The 12,320-nt window shown below is 44.8% G+C and overlaps 1 long non-coding RNA gene across 1 annotated transcript; it reads left to right on the top strand.

Annotated features, from left to right (window-relative positions):
- The first annotated feature begins 1,691 nt into the window (after positions 1-1,691).
- Positions 1,692-7,779, top strand: LOC143822943 (uncharacterized). Its single transcript, XR_013226314.1, has 3 exons — positions 1,692-2,452; positions 4,296-4,424; positions 6,111-7,779. It is a non-coding gene; the product is annotated as an uncharacterized LOC143822943 (long non-coding RNA).
- Positions 7,780-12,320: the final 4,541 nt, after the last annotated feature.

Genomic DNA, 12,320 nt, shown 5'->3' with positions numbered 1-12,320 from the left:
GAATTGTAGTCCATGGACATCTGGAGGGCCGCAGTTTGACTACCCCTGGACTAGTCCAACAGCAGTATAATTGCCACATAGCCTGTTATGTTAGTGGCGTGGCTGGACAGCAGTGGGACAGTCTGTTGGCCTGTTGGGGGAATACTTTCTGCCCCCTCTGCTATTGCTTATGCCTTCATTCAGAAGGCTAGGAGCAAAGCCGTCTCAAGGAACAGAGATGAGATGAACAGCTAGAGCTGTATTGTAGAGCAAACTAGAGTGATTCTGTCCTGTATTTTGAATTTGAGAGCCAGCATGGTGTAGTGAGTACAGTAGAACAGGGGTAGTCAATCTGTGGTCCTCCAGATGTCCATGGACTACAATTCCCGTGAGCCCCTGTCAGCATTTGCTCATGGGAATGGTAGTCCATGAAAATCTGGAGGACCACAAGTTGACTACCCCTGCAGTAGAGGACCAGGACCCTGGACAACCCAGATTCAAATCTGCACCTCAGCCAAGGAAACTCACTGGGTAACCTTGGACCCATCACAAACTCTTAGCCTGGCCTACCTTATAGGGCTATTGTGAGAGAGAGAAGGAGAGGAGATCGGCATTCTAAAGGCACTTTGAGTCCCAGCTGCGGAGAAATGTGGGTTAGAAAAAAGTAAATGCAAATGCCAGCACAACTTGGCTGGTGGTAGATGTGGTGAAAAAGCTGCCCACCACCCATCTAAAAACGGTATTCCCACCCCTTTTCAACATGGAAATATAGAGGCTCTGATCCAGCAGGAAAATCTGCTCTGTGAGTCCTACTGGTGTGAACAGCAGTGCTCATGAGTAGTGCTCATTTATTTCAGTGGGGGATCCTGGTGAAGATTTTCCCACTGCACCCAGGTGACATTAGAATCAGAGAATCAGAGAACCCACCACCTCCCGAGGAAGCCTGTTCCACTGAGGAACCGCTCTGTCAGGAACTTCTTCCGGATGTTTAGATGGAATTTCTTTGGAATTAATTTCATCCCATTCGTTCTGGTCTGTCCCTCTGGGGCAAGAGAGAATAATTCTGCTCCATCCTCTCTATGGCAGCCTTTTAGCGCAGAGAAATACAGAAAAGGAAGTCAAGCTAGCAAGCAGAGACCAAACTGCTCCAATCCAGCTCCCATTGGCCAGGGAATAAAGATGGATTCCCCCAGAAGTTGCCACTTCTGACTCTAAAATCCCTCCTTTTTAAGTCAAATGGCAAAACTTGTCCAGCACCATCAGGGATGGAATCATGGCCTAAAGATTTGGGCCGGCACAGTGATGCTGCCTTCAGGTCTCAGCAGGAAATATTTCAAATCCACTTTTGGATCAAAAAGATGTTCAAGGCAGGCTATTCTGTCCAAAAGGAAGCCCTGCTCCTTAATTCTCAGAATGTGGGCACAGTGATGAGCAAAAGGCACTCGGTCCATGGAGCTTGCATTTATTATCTATGGAAGAAAAAGGGGCTCAGTTTTATTTTCTTGCCACAGGCGAATTAGGGATCTGCTTCAGAGGATGGGAAACCCAATTCCAGTGGCTCCTAGTTAAGCACAGTCTTTAGACCAGGGGTAGTCAAACTGCGGCCTTCCAGATGTCCGTGGACTACAATTCCCAGGAGCCCCTGCCAGCATTCGCTGGCAGGGGCTCCTGGGAATTGTAGTCCACGGACATCTGGAGGGCCGCAGTTTGACTACCCCTGCTTTAGACGGTCATAGGCATGTAGCTCCTCCAGGGGATGAGTGGCTACAAGCATCTTCTTCTGCTTTGAGGCTAACCAGATGTGTTGTGGTGGTATTTTTAATTCATAGCTTTTCATCTTCTGATGGGGGATGTCTCTGTCTGTGTGCCTAACCACTTGCCTCAGGATACAGTGACCTTTTTTTGGGGGGGGGGGAGAAATTCTTTCTGAGTTAGAGTCCTTTCATTGCCTTGCCTGATGTAGCAAACGAGGTTGGCCATTTTAATCTCTCCGTTGTTATGCCGCACAATGCTTGTAAGCATCGGAACGCGTCTGGAACTCCCCCAGACAAAACATGGGAAGCCGACCCAAGCAAATGTGGCAAAGGGAACATTTTAAGAAAAGCGACTGATTTCTCTCGGAAAGTGACAGCCTGAACTTTGAAATGGGTTTCACAAGCAGTGCTGTCCTAAGAGGAGTTGTACGCTTTTGCGTCCATTGACCTCAGTGGATTTAGAAGGGCAGAACTGCATTGCAGGGAGCACTGTTAAGGTTGTCCTAGCCCTCCCGTTTCGTTCCTGAATTCCTATAGGATGTAAACGAGAGCCGTTGTGGTGTAGCAGTTAAGAGCAGCAGCTTGTAATCTGGAGAATCTGGGTGACCTGGGCCAGTCACAGTTCTCTCAGAGCTCTCTCAGCCCTACCTACCTCATCAGGTGCCTGTTCAAGGGAGAGAAAGGGGAGGTGACTGTGAGCTGCTTTCAGGCTCCTTCAGGTAGGTTTTTTTTTTAAAGCTCTTTGTCTTCTTCTATGAGACTGAGGCCAGCATGGGATGGAGCCGGGGGGGACCTGAAGCTGCATCTTTCTTGCAGTGGGACTTCAGCCAAGACTGAAGAGATGTCTTTAGGAAGCTGTCTTGTGTTCAGTCGGACCATTTGGTCCATCTTGTTTAGTCTTCGCTGACAGGCGGTAGCTTCCCAGGGCTACCAGCAGTGAGATGTCTTTTCCAAGAGGTCCTTTGTCTCAGGAGAAGAGATGTCTTACCTGCTAGGCAGAGCCAAAGCGCCCTGCTCTTGCGAAACAGCTGAACTTTAGCCAATGGTATATTTGGAATAGGGGTGGGCAACATTTTCAGCCAGAGAGCTATATCCACCCACTGTTGAGTGTTTCCAGTTTGACGCTGGCCCTTCCTGTTTCTGATACTGGGAGCCCATCATCACCTAGGGCAGGGGTAGTCAAACTGCGGCCCTCCAGATGTCCATGGACTACAATTCCCAGGAGAATTGTAGTCCATGGACATCTGGAGGGCCGCAGTTTGACTACCCCTGACCTAGGGCTTCCATTCAGACAAACCGATGGTTCAAGGGAGCCACTGAAGGCTAAATACTGCAATCCCATTTGGCTCTTTTGCCTCCTGTTCTTAATGATCTGGATGGGTTTCTGAGAGCATGGCCTCGCAAGCTGATGCCACAGTCTGATAGCTCCATGCCCCAGTCCAGCAGCTTGAGAACTGGATGAGCTGCCCGTGGCTTCTAAGTCCTAATTTGTTCTTCTCTGCTCTACAAGTATATCTGGTCATGGCTTTGCCCCCACAGAATCCTGGGAAATATAGTTTGGGAGAATTTCTTTTTCTGTGATTGCTTGCAGTGGAGTCCTCTGAGTCCAGAGATCAATTGGCTCGGAAGGATATAATTCTACTTATGGTTCAGGACCTCTAGTTATTCCCTCTGGAGAGGGAATAATAAACTAGTTTACATCAGTGAATACACCTCAAGGAGATGTACCAATCACAAGCCGTTGTGAAATGTGGAAAATTGTTTTAATAGGCCATAACTTTGGAATAGTTTCAGTTGTGACATTTGAAACTGGACAGTGAGGGTTACTGTAGCTGGATGCTACTGGACTCTTATTTAATTGTGAGGAGGGTCATTCACTGGGTGTGCCTTGTAGTATCAGCTGATCTTGAAGAGCAGATTTTGGTCTTTGAAAAACCTCCCTGTTGGATGCTCTTGAAGGAATTCAAGCTGACAGTGGATAAATGCAAATGTTTCTTTATTAGTAAACAGCCAAAAGGATATCCCTTCCAACTCTATGATTCTATATAAAGCCAAAATGGGCCCCGGAGGAACAAAGCTAATTTTCGACTTAATTCTTCATCACTGTCTCTCATTTACTGTTCACATCAAAATAAAAGATTGTTTTGTGTAGCATGATGCGAAATATCCAGTGGACCCATATTGGTTCCTGAATTTTTAAACAGAGTTGGGGCCGGATCCTGTGGTACAATTCTACAGTATGGTCCACGCGCACAAGAATTAAGTTGAAAATGAGATTTGTTCCTCCAGGGCTCGTTTTGGCTTTATATGATTTTGGCTGCATACTAATAAAGAAGCATTTGCTCTTAGCCCTCATCAGCTTGAATTTCTTCTGGACTTCCTCAGCTGACGGGTCTTTCACTTTGTATTTCTATGGGTTGGATTCTCTTGTTAGAAGACACTTTCGTAGTAAAATAGATACCTAACAATGATACCCAAACAATGGGTACCCAAACAAATAGATACCCAACAATGTTCCTGAACCAGCCCATAGAGTCTTATACCAGCTGCCCATTTGTTCAGCTTCATAGGTTATTTTAAGGATACCGAAGTGATACCAGCAGGTCTGGAAATGACCCTTGAAGAAGTCAGTGAGAATGTTCCAAGTGACAAGAGAGGCCTTTGAATAGAAAATGTACCACGATAACAAAGGTATGAAAATACAGTATGAGAATGCTGATATGCAAAAAAAACAAAAAAGTCTCAGGTATCAATTGAAAAAAAAACTCTTAATATATTCAAAAGATCTTGTATTTCTTACATAGAAGTAGTAGATCAAGTCTGAATGTCACCCTCGGGCAGGGGTAGTCAAACTGCGGCCCTCCAGATGTCCATGGACTACAATTCCCAGGAGCCCCCTGCCAGCAAATGCTGGCAGGGGGCTCCTGGGAATTGTAGTCCATGGACATCTGGAGGGCCGCAGTTTGACTACCCCTGCCTGAGGGTAACTGTTTGGGATATCTGTACATATAAGATCAACGAATAGTGATGTTTTATAAACATTTCCTTTTAATAGGTTATAGTATTATGTAGAAGTTTAAAGAGATCTGGAAATGTCTGTTGATTCTGTTAAAAAGACACACACAGACACACACACAGGGAATTTGTATATGTCTGCTGCTTGAGAAATGTAGATTTGTAAAATACAATGTGGACACCTCTTTTCTAGGTCTTTGGCACATTATTCTGGGAACGTCCCCTAGGAAAGTTCAACAAAATGAGCAACAGAAGTTGCTGAAGTGCACAGCTGTGTTCTTGTAAAACTCTGGGTGAAATGGCAGAACACCTCCTGCATAGTGGCTACACTAAAATAATCATGTCAAGATAGCTTTTCCTATGAAGCATGTACCCCTTGGCTACATAGTCTACCATGTTTGATCAGTCTGTGTTCAGATTTCTGAGCATTCCTGGGGGAGTAATAATGCCTGGTCTACTGTGTTTGACCCACCTGTGCTCTGATTTCCGAGCATTCCTGGGGGCATAGTAATCCAAGTGATAACACGAAGTTTGGAAATGAACCCTGAAGAAGTGAGAAGGTTCCAATTTACATGAGAAGTCTTTGAGTCAGAAGATGTACCATGGTAACAAAGGTGTTCAGTCTAGCCCAGGGGTAGTCAAACTGCGGCCCTCCAGATGTCCATGGACTACAATTCCCAGGAGCCCCTGCCAGCATTCGCTGGCAGGGGCTCCTGGGAATTGTAGTCCATGGACATCTGGAGGGCCGTAGTTTGACTACCCCTGGGCTAGCCTGTACTACGAACCAGATTTCCGAGCATTTCTGAAGGTGTAGTAACACTTAGCCTACTATGTATTGCTAAAGTGTACTCAGATTTCTGAACATTTTGTGGGTATATTAACACTTGTTCCACCATGTATTATCAACCTATGCTCAGATTTCTGATCATTCTCGGAGGCATGTAACACTTGGTCTACCACCACATATTAGCAACTTGTTCTCAGATTTTTGAGCATTCCTGGGGGCATGAATAGAGCTAACTTGTTGGGTGGCTTGAAACTACCAATGACTGTTGTAAGCGGGGTCATTATATGACAAACATGGTTATGAATCCACTCGTTCATTCATTGCTGTGAAGCTTTCATGGTGCCAAGTTCCTGGTGTTGCACCTTATCTCTCAGTTCGTACATTTATTGTCGTGGTGGTCCTTTCAACCTCACGGAGAAGGGGAAGGGTGTCCCAAAGGCAAAACCTTCACCACTTACCTAATGTAATGAGTGAGTCAGGGGCTCTGCACCTGGCTTTGATGCATGAATGCCCAAATTTGCATGAAGGGGAAGAGCTGCATGAATCAAGCATTTCTGTGAATCTGTCCTTCCCAGGGGATGACCACTTCCCAAACTAAATCATGTTTGTGATCACCTCAGGAGCCGCCAACCGGTTCCTTCACCCTGTAGAAAGGATCATCAACCCAGTGAGTGCTGAAACTGGATCATTCTCTGATTACCTTCAGGTATAAATCTGGACCAAGACCCTCCTTCCAATGATTTTTCATTTGTTGCCAGGATCGATACGTTCAGCACAACGTTTATGTAATCTCTTCCTGTTGACAGTGCTGTGATTCTGCCTGTTTATTATATGAACCTGGAAAGGTATAAACCTGCCTGATCAGAATTCATTGTTTTCACAAGAATTTGCACAAACCTTTACAGCTTTGAGTAATCTAATGTTGTCAGGACAAGTGTATAAAAGTCTAAAGTGCTTTCTTAAAGGATATCATCTATATATCTTCTATATATCTTTGTAAAGCCTTGAATTCTTCTCTTTCAGTTAGAACTGTTAAACTAGGTTGAAAGTGGATACTTTTATGGTTTGTTTAGAATGTGATTTTGTGACAATTTCTACTGCTTAAACACATGACATTGTTTTTCCACAATAAGTTTTTTAAAAAGTTGTAGAGTTGTCCTCTGTCATGGTGATATGATATGTTTGTTGTATTACAGTGACCCTACAATGTACGAATATTCATCGGCCACACTCCTCAGTGCTGCTGGCATGAAATACAAGCCAAAGCTGACAGTCTTAAACTTTGGGGTCCCAGTCCAAAGTCCTGTAGATGTTTACGTGCAATTAAATCCCATGTGACAGCAAAAGTCCCATGTGCATAAGGAACTGGCACATAATATGGGGTCCATCCTTCAGGTCCTTATGCGCAGAGAAATATAAGTGTAGGGCTAACTCAAACACTTAAGTGTGTGAAGATGCTTTTCAGTGCAGACTAGCTCCCTAAAGGTTCTCTTAGAGTGGGCAATCTTCTCATAGATTGCACAGAGATCCAGGTAGGAGTTTGGTCCATGCAGCTCTTTCAGGATTATGTTGTAAATGTTGTAAATGTCTCAGCTCTGTCAAAGACCAATCCTAATTATAATTATAATTGTAATTATAAAGGGACACTTCTTCACGACTGTCTTCTGGGAAATGAGACATTGCTTCAGTGCAAGCAACTCCTTTTATACCACTATGACCGTTTATGCACTGGAGGTTTCATGCCGGGCTGCAGGCTGGAGTTTTAGTCGTGGCAGGTTGCCCCACCTCTTCCTGCACCCACATGGGGGAGCATTTGGCCCAGTGCACCTCATCCACCCCTGATTTGTGCTCCTGCACAGGAGCTGGGGCAGTGAAGTTCCCAGTGCATAAACGGTCTATGTGAAATGTTGTTTTTTCCACTGGTTTCTACCCATTGATGTACAGAGGTGATGTCCCACTGCAGAACAAGCATAACTCCCCCCACACACACACACACGCACCATAAAATTTTACCAAAACAGAAAGCTCAGCAACATTTCAAAATTAAAAATCAGGTGAAACTCCTTTCAGAGTTTCCTTAAACATTTGCCTTGCTCTTGTGAGCATATTATTAACAATCTGAATCTGAAAACTAGCAGAGAAAACTTAAAGTGGCTATATTAAGATATCATATTGTTAACCAATTCCTAAACACTGGGGAAAAGAAATGGACATTGGAATTTTTGCAAGGCCATTGGCTTATACCAGGGGTAGTCAAACTGCGGCCCTCCAGATGTCCATGGACTACAGTTCCCAGGAGCCCCTGCCAGCATTCGCTGGCAGGGGCTCCTGGGAACTGTAATCCATGGACATCTGGAGGGCCGCAGTTTGACTACCCCTGGCTTATACAATTGTTGCTTTAATAGAGGTTTCCTCTCTATTCCTTTCAGTTTGTGGAGCTGCTTCGCTGCTCTTGAATTGGAACAGGGGAGAGTTCAATGAGAATGGCAGATTGTCATCTGATCTGTGCCTTTGTTTATGTGCTACACTGCTAAATAAGGACTATGGATGAGCTTTGGGGATGAAACGGGTTCAAAGTTTGCACTGAATCCTTCCTAGGAAAGAGGCAGGAGGCAACCTGGATCCAACCTGCCCCGGGATTCTCCAGATCACCCCTTGTTTCAACCAGCATGTATTTTGTATAATGTCAGACACTTATTTGATGTTCCAGAAATGGAATTGTACTGTGAGGATGTTATCCACTTGATGTGCCATCTAAAACTGTACAAACCCCCCCCTTAAAGTGCTACAAATATGTCCTGATCTTGTATATTTGTAGGTCATTAGTTCATACATTGACTAGTGCCTTTGGGTATTTGGGGGAAGATTATTAAAAATAATGACCTGCTTTTAATCTGACTGCCTGGTTCCTTAAAAAAAAAATTCATTCATTTCTTCTTCATATACAATGCCTAAAGCAATGTTGGGGGCTGCATAGTGGAAAGGGCAGTCTACAACTAAAATATTTATTTATTATTACATTGATATCGCTGCTAAAATATTACCCTCTCTTTTTTACAACCAGAATCATGTTTTTGAGGTGCCTCCTCCTTTCCAAAAAAATCTCATCTCTGAATTAGGGATGCCAGCCTGCAGGTGAGACTTGGAAATCTCCCAGAATTACAGGTGATCTCCAGACTACAGAGATCAGTTCCCCTAGAGAAAACGGCTCCTCTGGAAGGTGGACTCTATGGCATTGTACACCACTAAGGTCCCTGTCCTCCCAGGCTCCGCCCCCAAATCTCTAGGCGTTTCCCAGCCTGAGGTTGTCAACCCTAGACCACTCATCCCCCGCTGATGGCCAGGCAGGGGGGGGGGGGACCTGGCAACCCCTCTTAATATCTTTTCCTTTTTACTCTTATTTGCATCTATCATTCATCCAAACGGATAGCCCTTTGGCTTTGGGGACAAGGACTATATTACAGTCTATGTTACAGGACTACATTACAGAGCCAGCTTGGTGCTGTGGTTAGGAGTGAGGACTTATAATCTGGCAAGCCGGGTTTGAATCTGTGCCCCCCACATGCAACCAGCTGGGTGACCTTGGGCTCTACACAGCACTGATAAAACTGTTCTGACCGGGCAGTGATATCAGGGCTCTCTCAGCCTCACCCACCCCACAGGGTGTCTGTGGTGGGGAGAGGAAGGGAAGGCGATTGTAAGCTGCTTTGAGAATCCTGATAAAGCTGTTCTGACCGAGCAGTGATATCAGGGCTCTCTCAGCCTCACCCACCTCACAGGGTTTCTGTGGTGGGGAGAGGAAAGGGAAGGTGATTGTAAGCCACTTTGAGACTCCTTGGGGTAGAGAAAGCAGCATATAAGAACCAACTCTTTTTCTGATCCTGGAGCTCATTCCACCAGGAGGGGGCCAAGGCTGAAAAACTGGGGTCACTGTGGGTGGGTGGGTGGTTGTGAGTTCCTACATTTTGCAGGGGGTTGGACTAGATGACCCTGGAAGTCCCTTCCAACTCTATGATTCTATGATTGTATCATCTCCTTCTCAAGACAGAGACCCTTTGAAAAGGTTCTATCCAATGGCTGAGACAGAGCCATGGAACATACATCAAATTCCAGCAATGGTAGTATGCAGGGATCGGCAGGCACAAACAACAGCAGTGATATCAAATTGCAAATCAGGGGACTGGATTGCTGGCAAGTTTCAGGACCTTGCACAACACACAGCTGGTAACCAGAGATGTTGCTCTGGCATTGGTTGGAAATCGATTGATGGCTAAATACAAGATATCTTTACTGTTCCAAGGTGCTTCCTGTCTGTATTCAGATCTGGCTTTTAAACCAGAGTGTGGTGCAGTGCTGGAATATGGTTGCAGGTGCAAATCCCCAAACCATAAAGGTGATGGGATGACTTTGGCTCTTTTAGTCTGTCTGTTTAACCAACCACATAGAGTTGCTATGAAGATAAAAGAGAGGGGGGGGAGAGAAATATCTGTACCACTTCATTTTCCTTCAAGGTATGGTGGGATAAAAATGAACAAGATAACTGTTAAGTTCGTGCTCTTTTGATGCTTTTGAGCCCTTCCACCCCCAGGAATTCCAAACACTTGTTAGAATCACAGAATCATAGAGTTGGAAGGGGCCACACAGGCCATCTAGTCCAACCCCCTGCTCAATGCAGGATCAGCCCAAAGCATCCTAAAGCATCCAAGAAAAGTGTGTATCCAACCTTTGCTTGAAGACTGCCAGTGAGGGGGAGCTCACCACCTCCTTAGGCAGCCTATTCCACTGCTGAACTACTCTGACTGTGAAAAGCAATGTTACAAGCAATGCTTGTGTTACAAGCAATGCTTGAAGATCATTGACTTCAATATCCCTTTCTTGGCAGACTCTGTGGAGTCTAAGCATTCATACATTCAGCAGCCCTTTGTTTGTTGACTGCTGAAACTTACTCGGTTTTTTAAAAGTTGAAATATCACTTACAAAATGGCGGGCTGCTTCCCACCCTGAGCCATTCATTTGGCTGAGTATTTTCAAGGTGGTGGGGGAATGGTGGACTGACCATGCATTATGCAAATTATGACCTTTGAAAGGAAGGAAAAGGAGCATCATACAGTTACCTAGGTGACATATCACCTTCCCTATCTACCTCCACCTTCAACACATTTCATGACACTGCAAGGACATTTTAAAAAAATTAAGCCAGTTTAGAATGCTTGAAAAATAAACTTGCCCTCTAAAATCTTTGCTGATGTCACTCAGCAACAAAGAGCTAATTATATGTGTAGTAATTTTCCAGCCATAACTTGGCTCCAAATAAACCCATAGGAATCAAAATCTACTAGGAATGACAATTCAGGTTTAATGTATAATGTTACTTGGGGGCCGGGCTGCAAATAATTCACATGAGCCATAAAGTATCCAAGGGGTGTATACACACACACACATACACACACACTCACATGCTTCAAGATGGCTCTTAATCAGCTTTAAAAAAATAGTCAGCATGGGTGAAGTGGCCCACACCCTTCCCCTGCACCATCAGTGGCTTGTCAGAACTGTTTCTATGTGGGGAGGAAGGGTATGGAGTGATTCTGTACAATTGCACCACAAGAGTTGGTTTTTATATGTCGCATTTTCTCTACCTAAAGGAGTCTCAAAGCGGCTTACATTCGCCTTCCCTTCCTCTCCCCACAACAGACACCCTGTGAGGGAGGGGAGGCTGAGAGAGCCCTGATATTACTGAAGAAGAGGAGTTGATAGATAGATACAAAAATCCTTTATTGGTGTAAAAACAATACAGGTAAGGAGATACAAAATAAGAGTCAGGCAGAGTTACCGTAAGCCATGACTTCTTCGGGTAGTAAAAAGTTCCAGCTCTTCAAGTTCCATAGAGTTGGAAGGGGCTATTCCACTGCTGCACTACTCTGACTGTGAAATTTTATTTCCTGATATCTAGCCTATATTGTTGTACTTGTAGTTTAAACCCATTACCGCGCGTCCTTTCCCCTGCAGCCAACGGGAACAGCATCCTGCCCTCCTCCAAGTGACAAACTTTCAAATACTTAAAGAGGGCTATCTTCATAGGGCTTGGTCCCTTGGCCCCAGATCATCCTCGTCGCTCTCCTCTGTACCCTTTCAATTTTATCTACGTCCTTCTTGAAGTGAGGCCTCCAGAACTGCACACAGTACTCCAGGTGTGGTCTGACCAGTGCCGTATACAATGGGACTATGACATCTTGTGATTTTGATGTGATGCCCCTGTTGATACAGCCCAAAATGGCCTTTGCCTTTTTTACTGCTGCATCACACTGCCTGCTCATGTTTAGTTTACAATCCACAAGTACCCCAAGGTCTCGTTCACACACAGTGTTACCTAGAAGCGTATCCCCAATCCAGTAGGCATGCTTTTCATTTTTCTGACCCAGATGCAGCACATTACACTTATCTTTATTAAATTGCATCTGGTTCTCGTTTTGCCCATTTTTCCATTGTGTTCAGATCTCGTTAAACTCTGTCTCTATCGTCTAGAGTATTTGCCAGTCCTCCCAATTTGGTGTCATCTGCAAACTTGATGAGTAGTCCCTACTACTAAGGAGAAGAGTTGGTTCTTATATGCCGCTTTTCTCTACCCAAAGGAGTCTCCAAGCAGCAGACAGCTGTCTTCCCTTCCTCTCCCCATGCAGTAACAGAATGCAGGGAGGGAATGAGATCGCTATAAACCATACATCATAGACTGGCTGCTCTAATTAACACAAGGCCAAATTCTAAGCACCCATCTACATTTGATA

Source organism: Paroedura picta, chromosome 13, assembly GCF_049243985.1.
Source record: "Paroedura picta isolate Pp20150507F chromosome 13, Ppicta_v3.0, whole genome shotgun sequence".
NCBI lineage: Eukaryota > Metazoa > Chordata > Lepidosauria > Squamata > Gekkonidae > Paroedura > Paroedura picta.
This window is presented reverse-complemented; position numbering and strand designations above follow the sequence as displayed.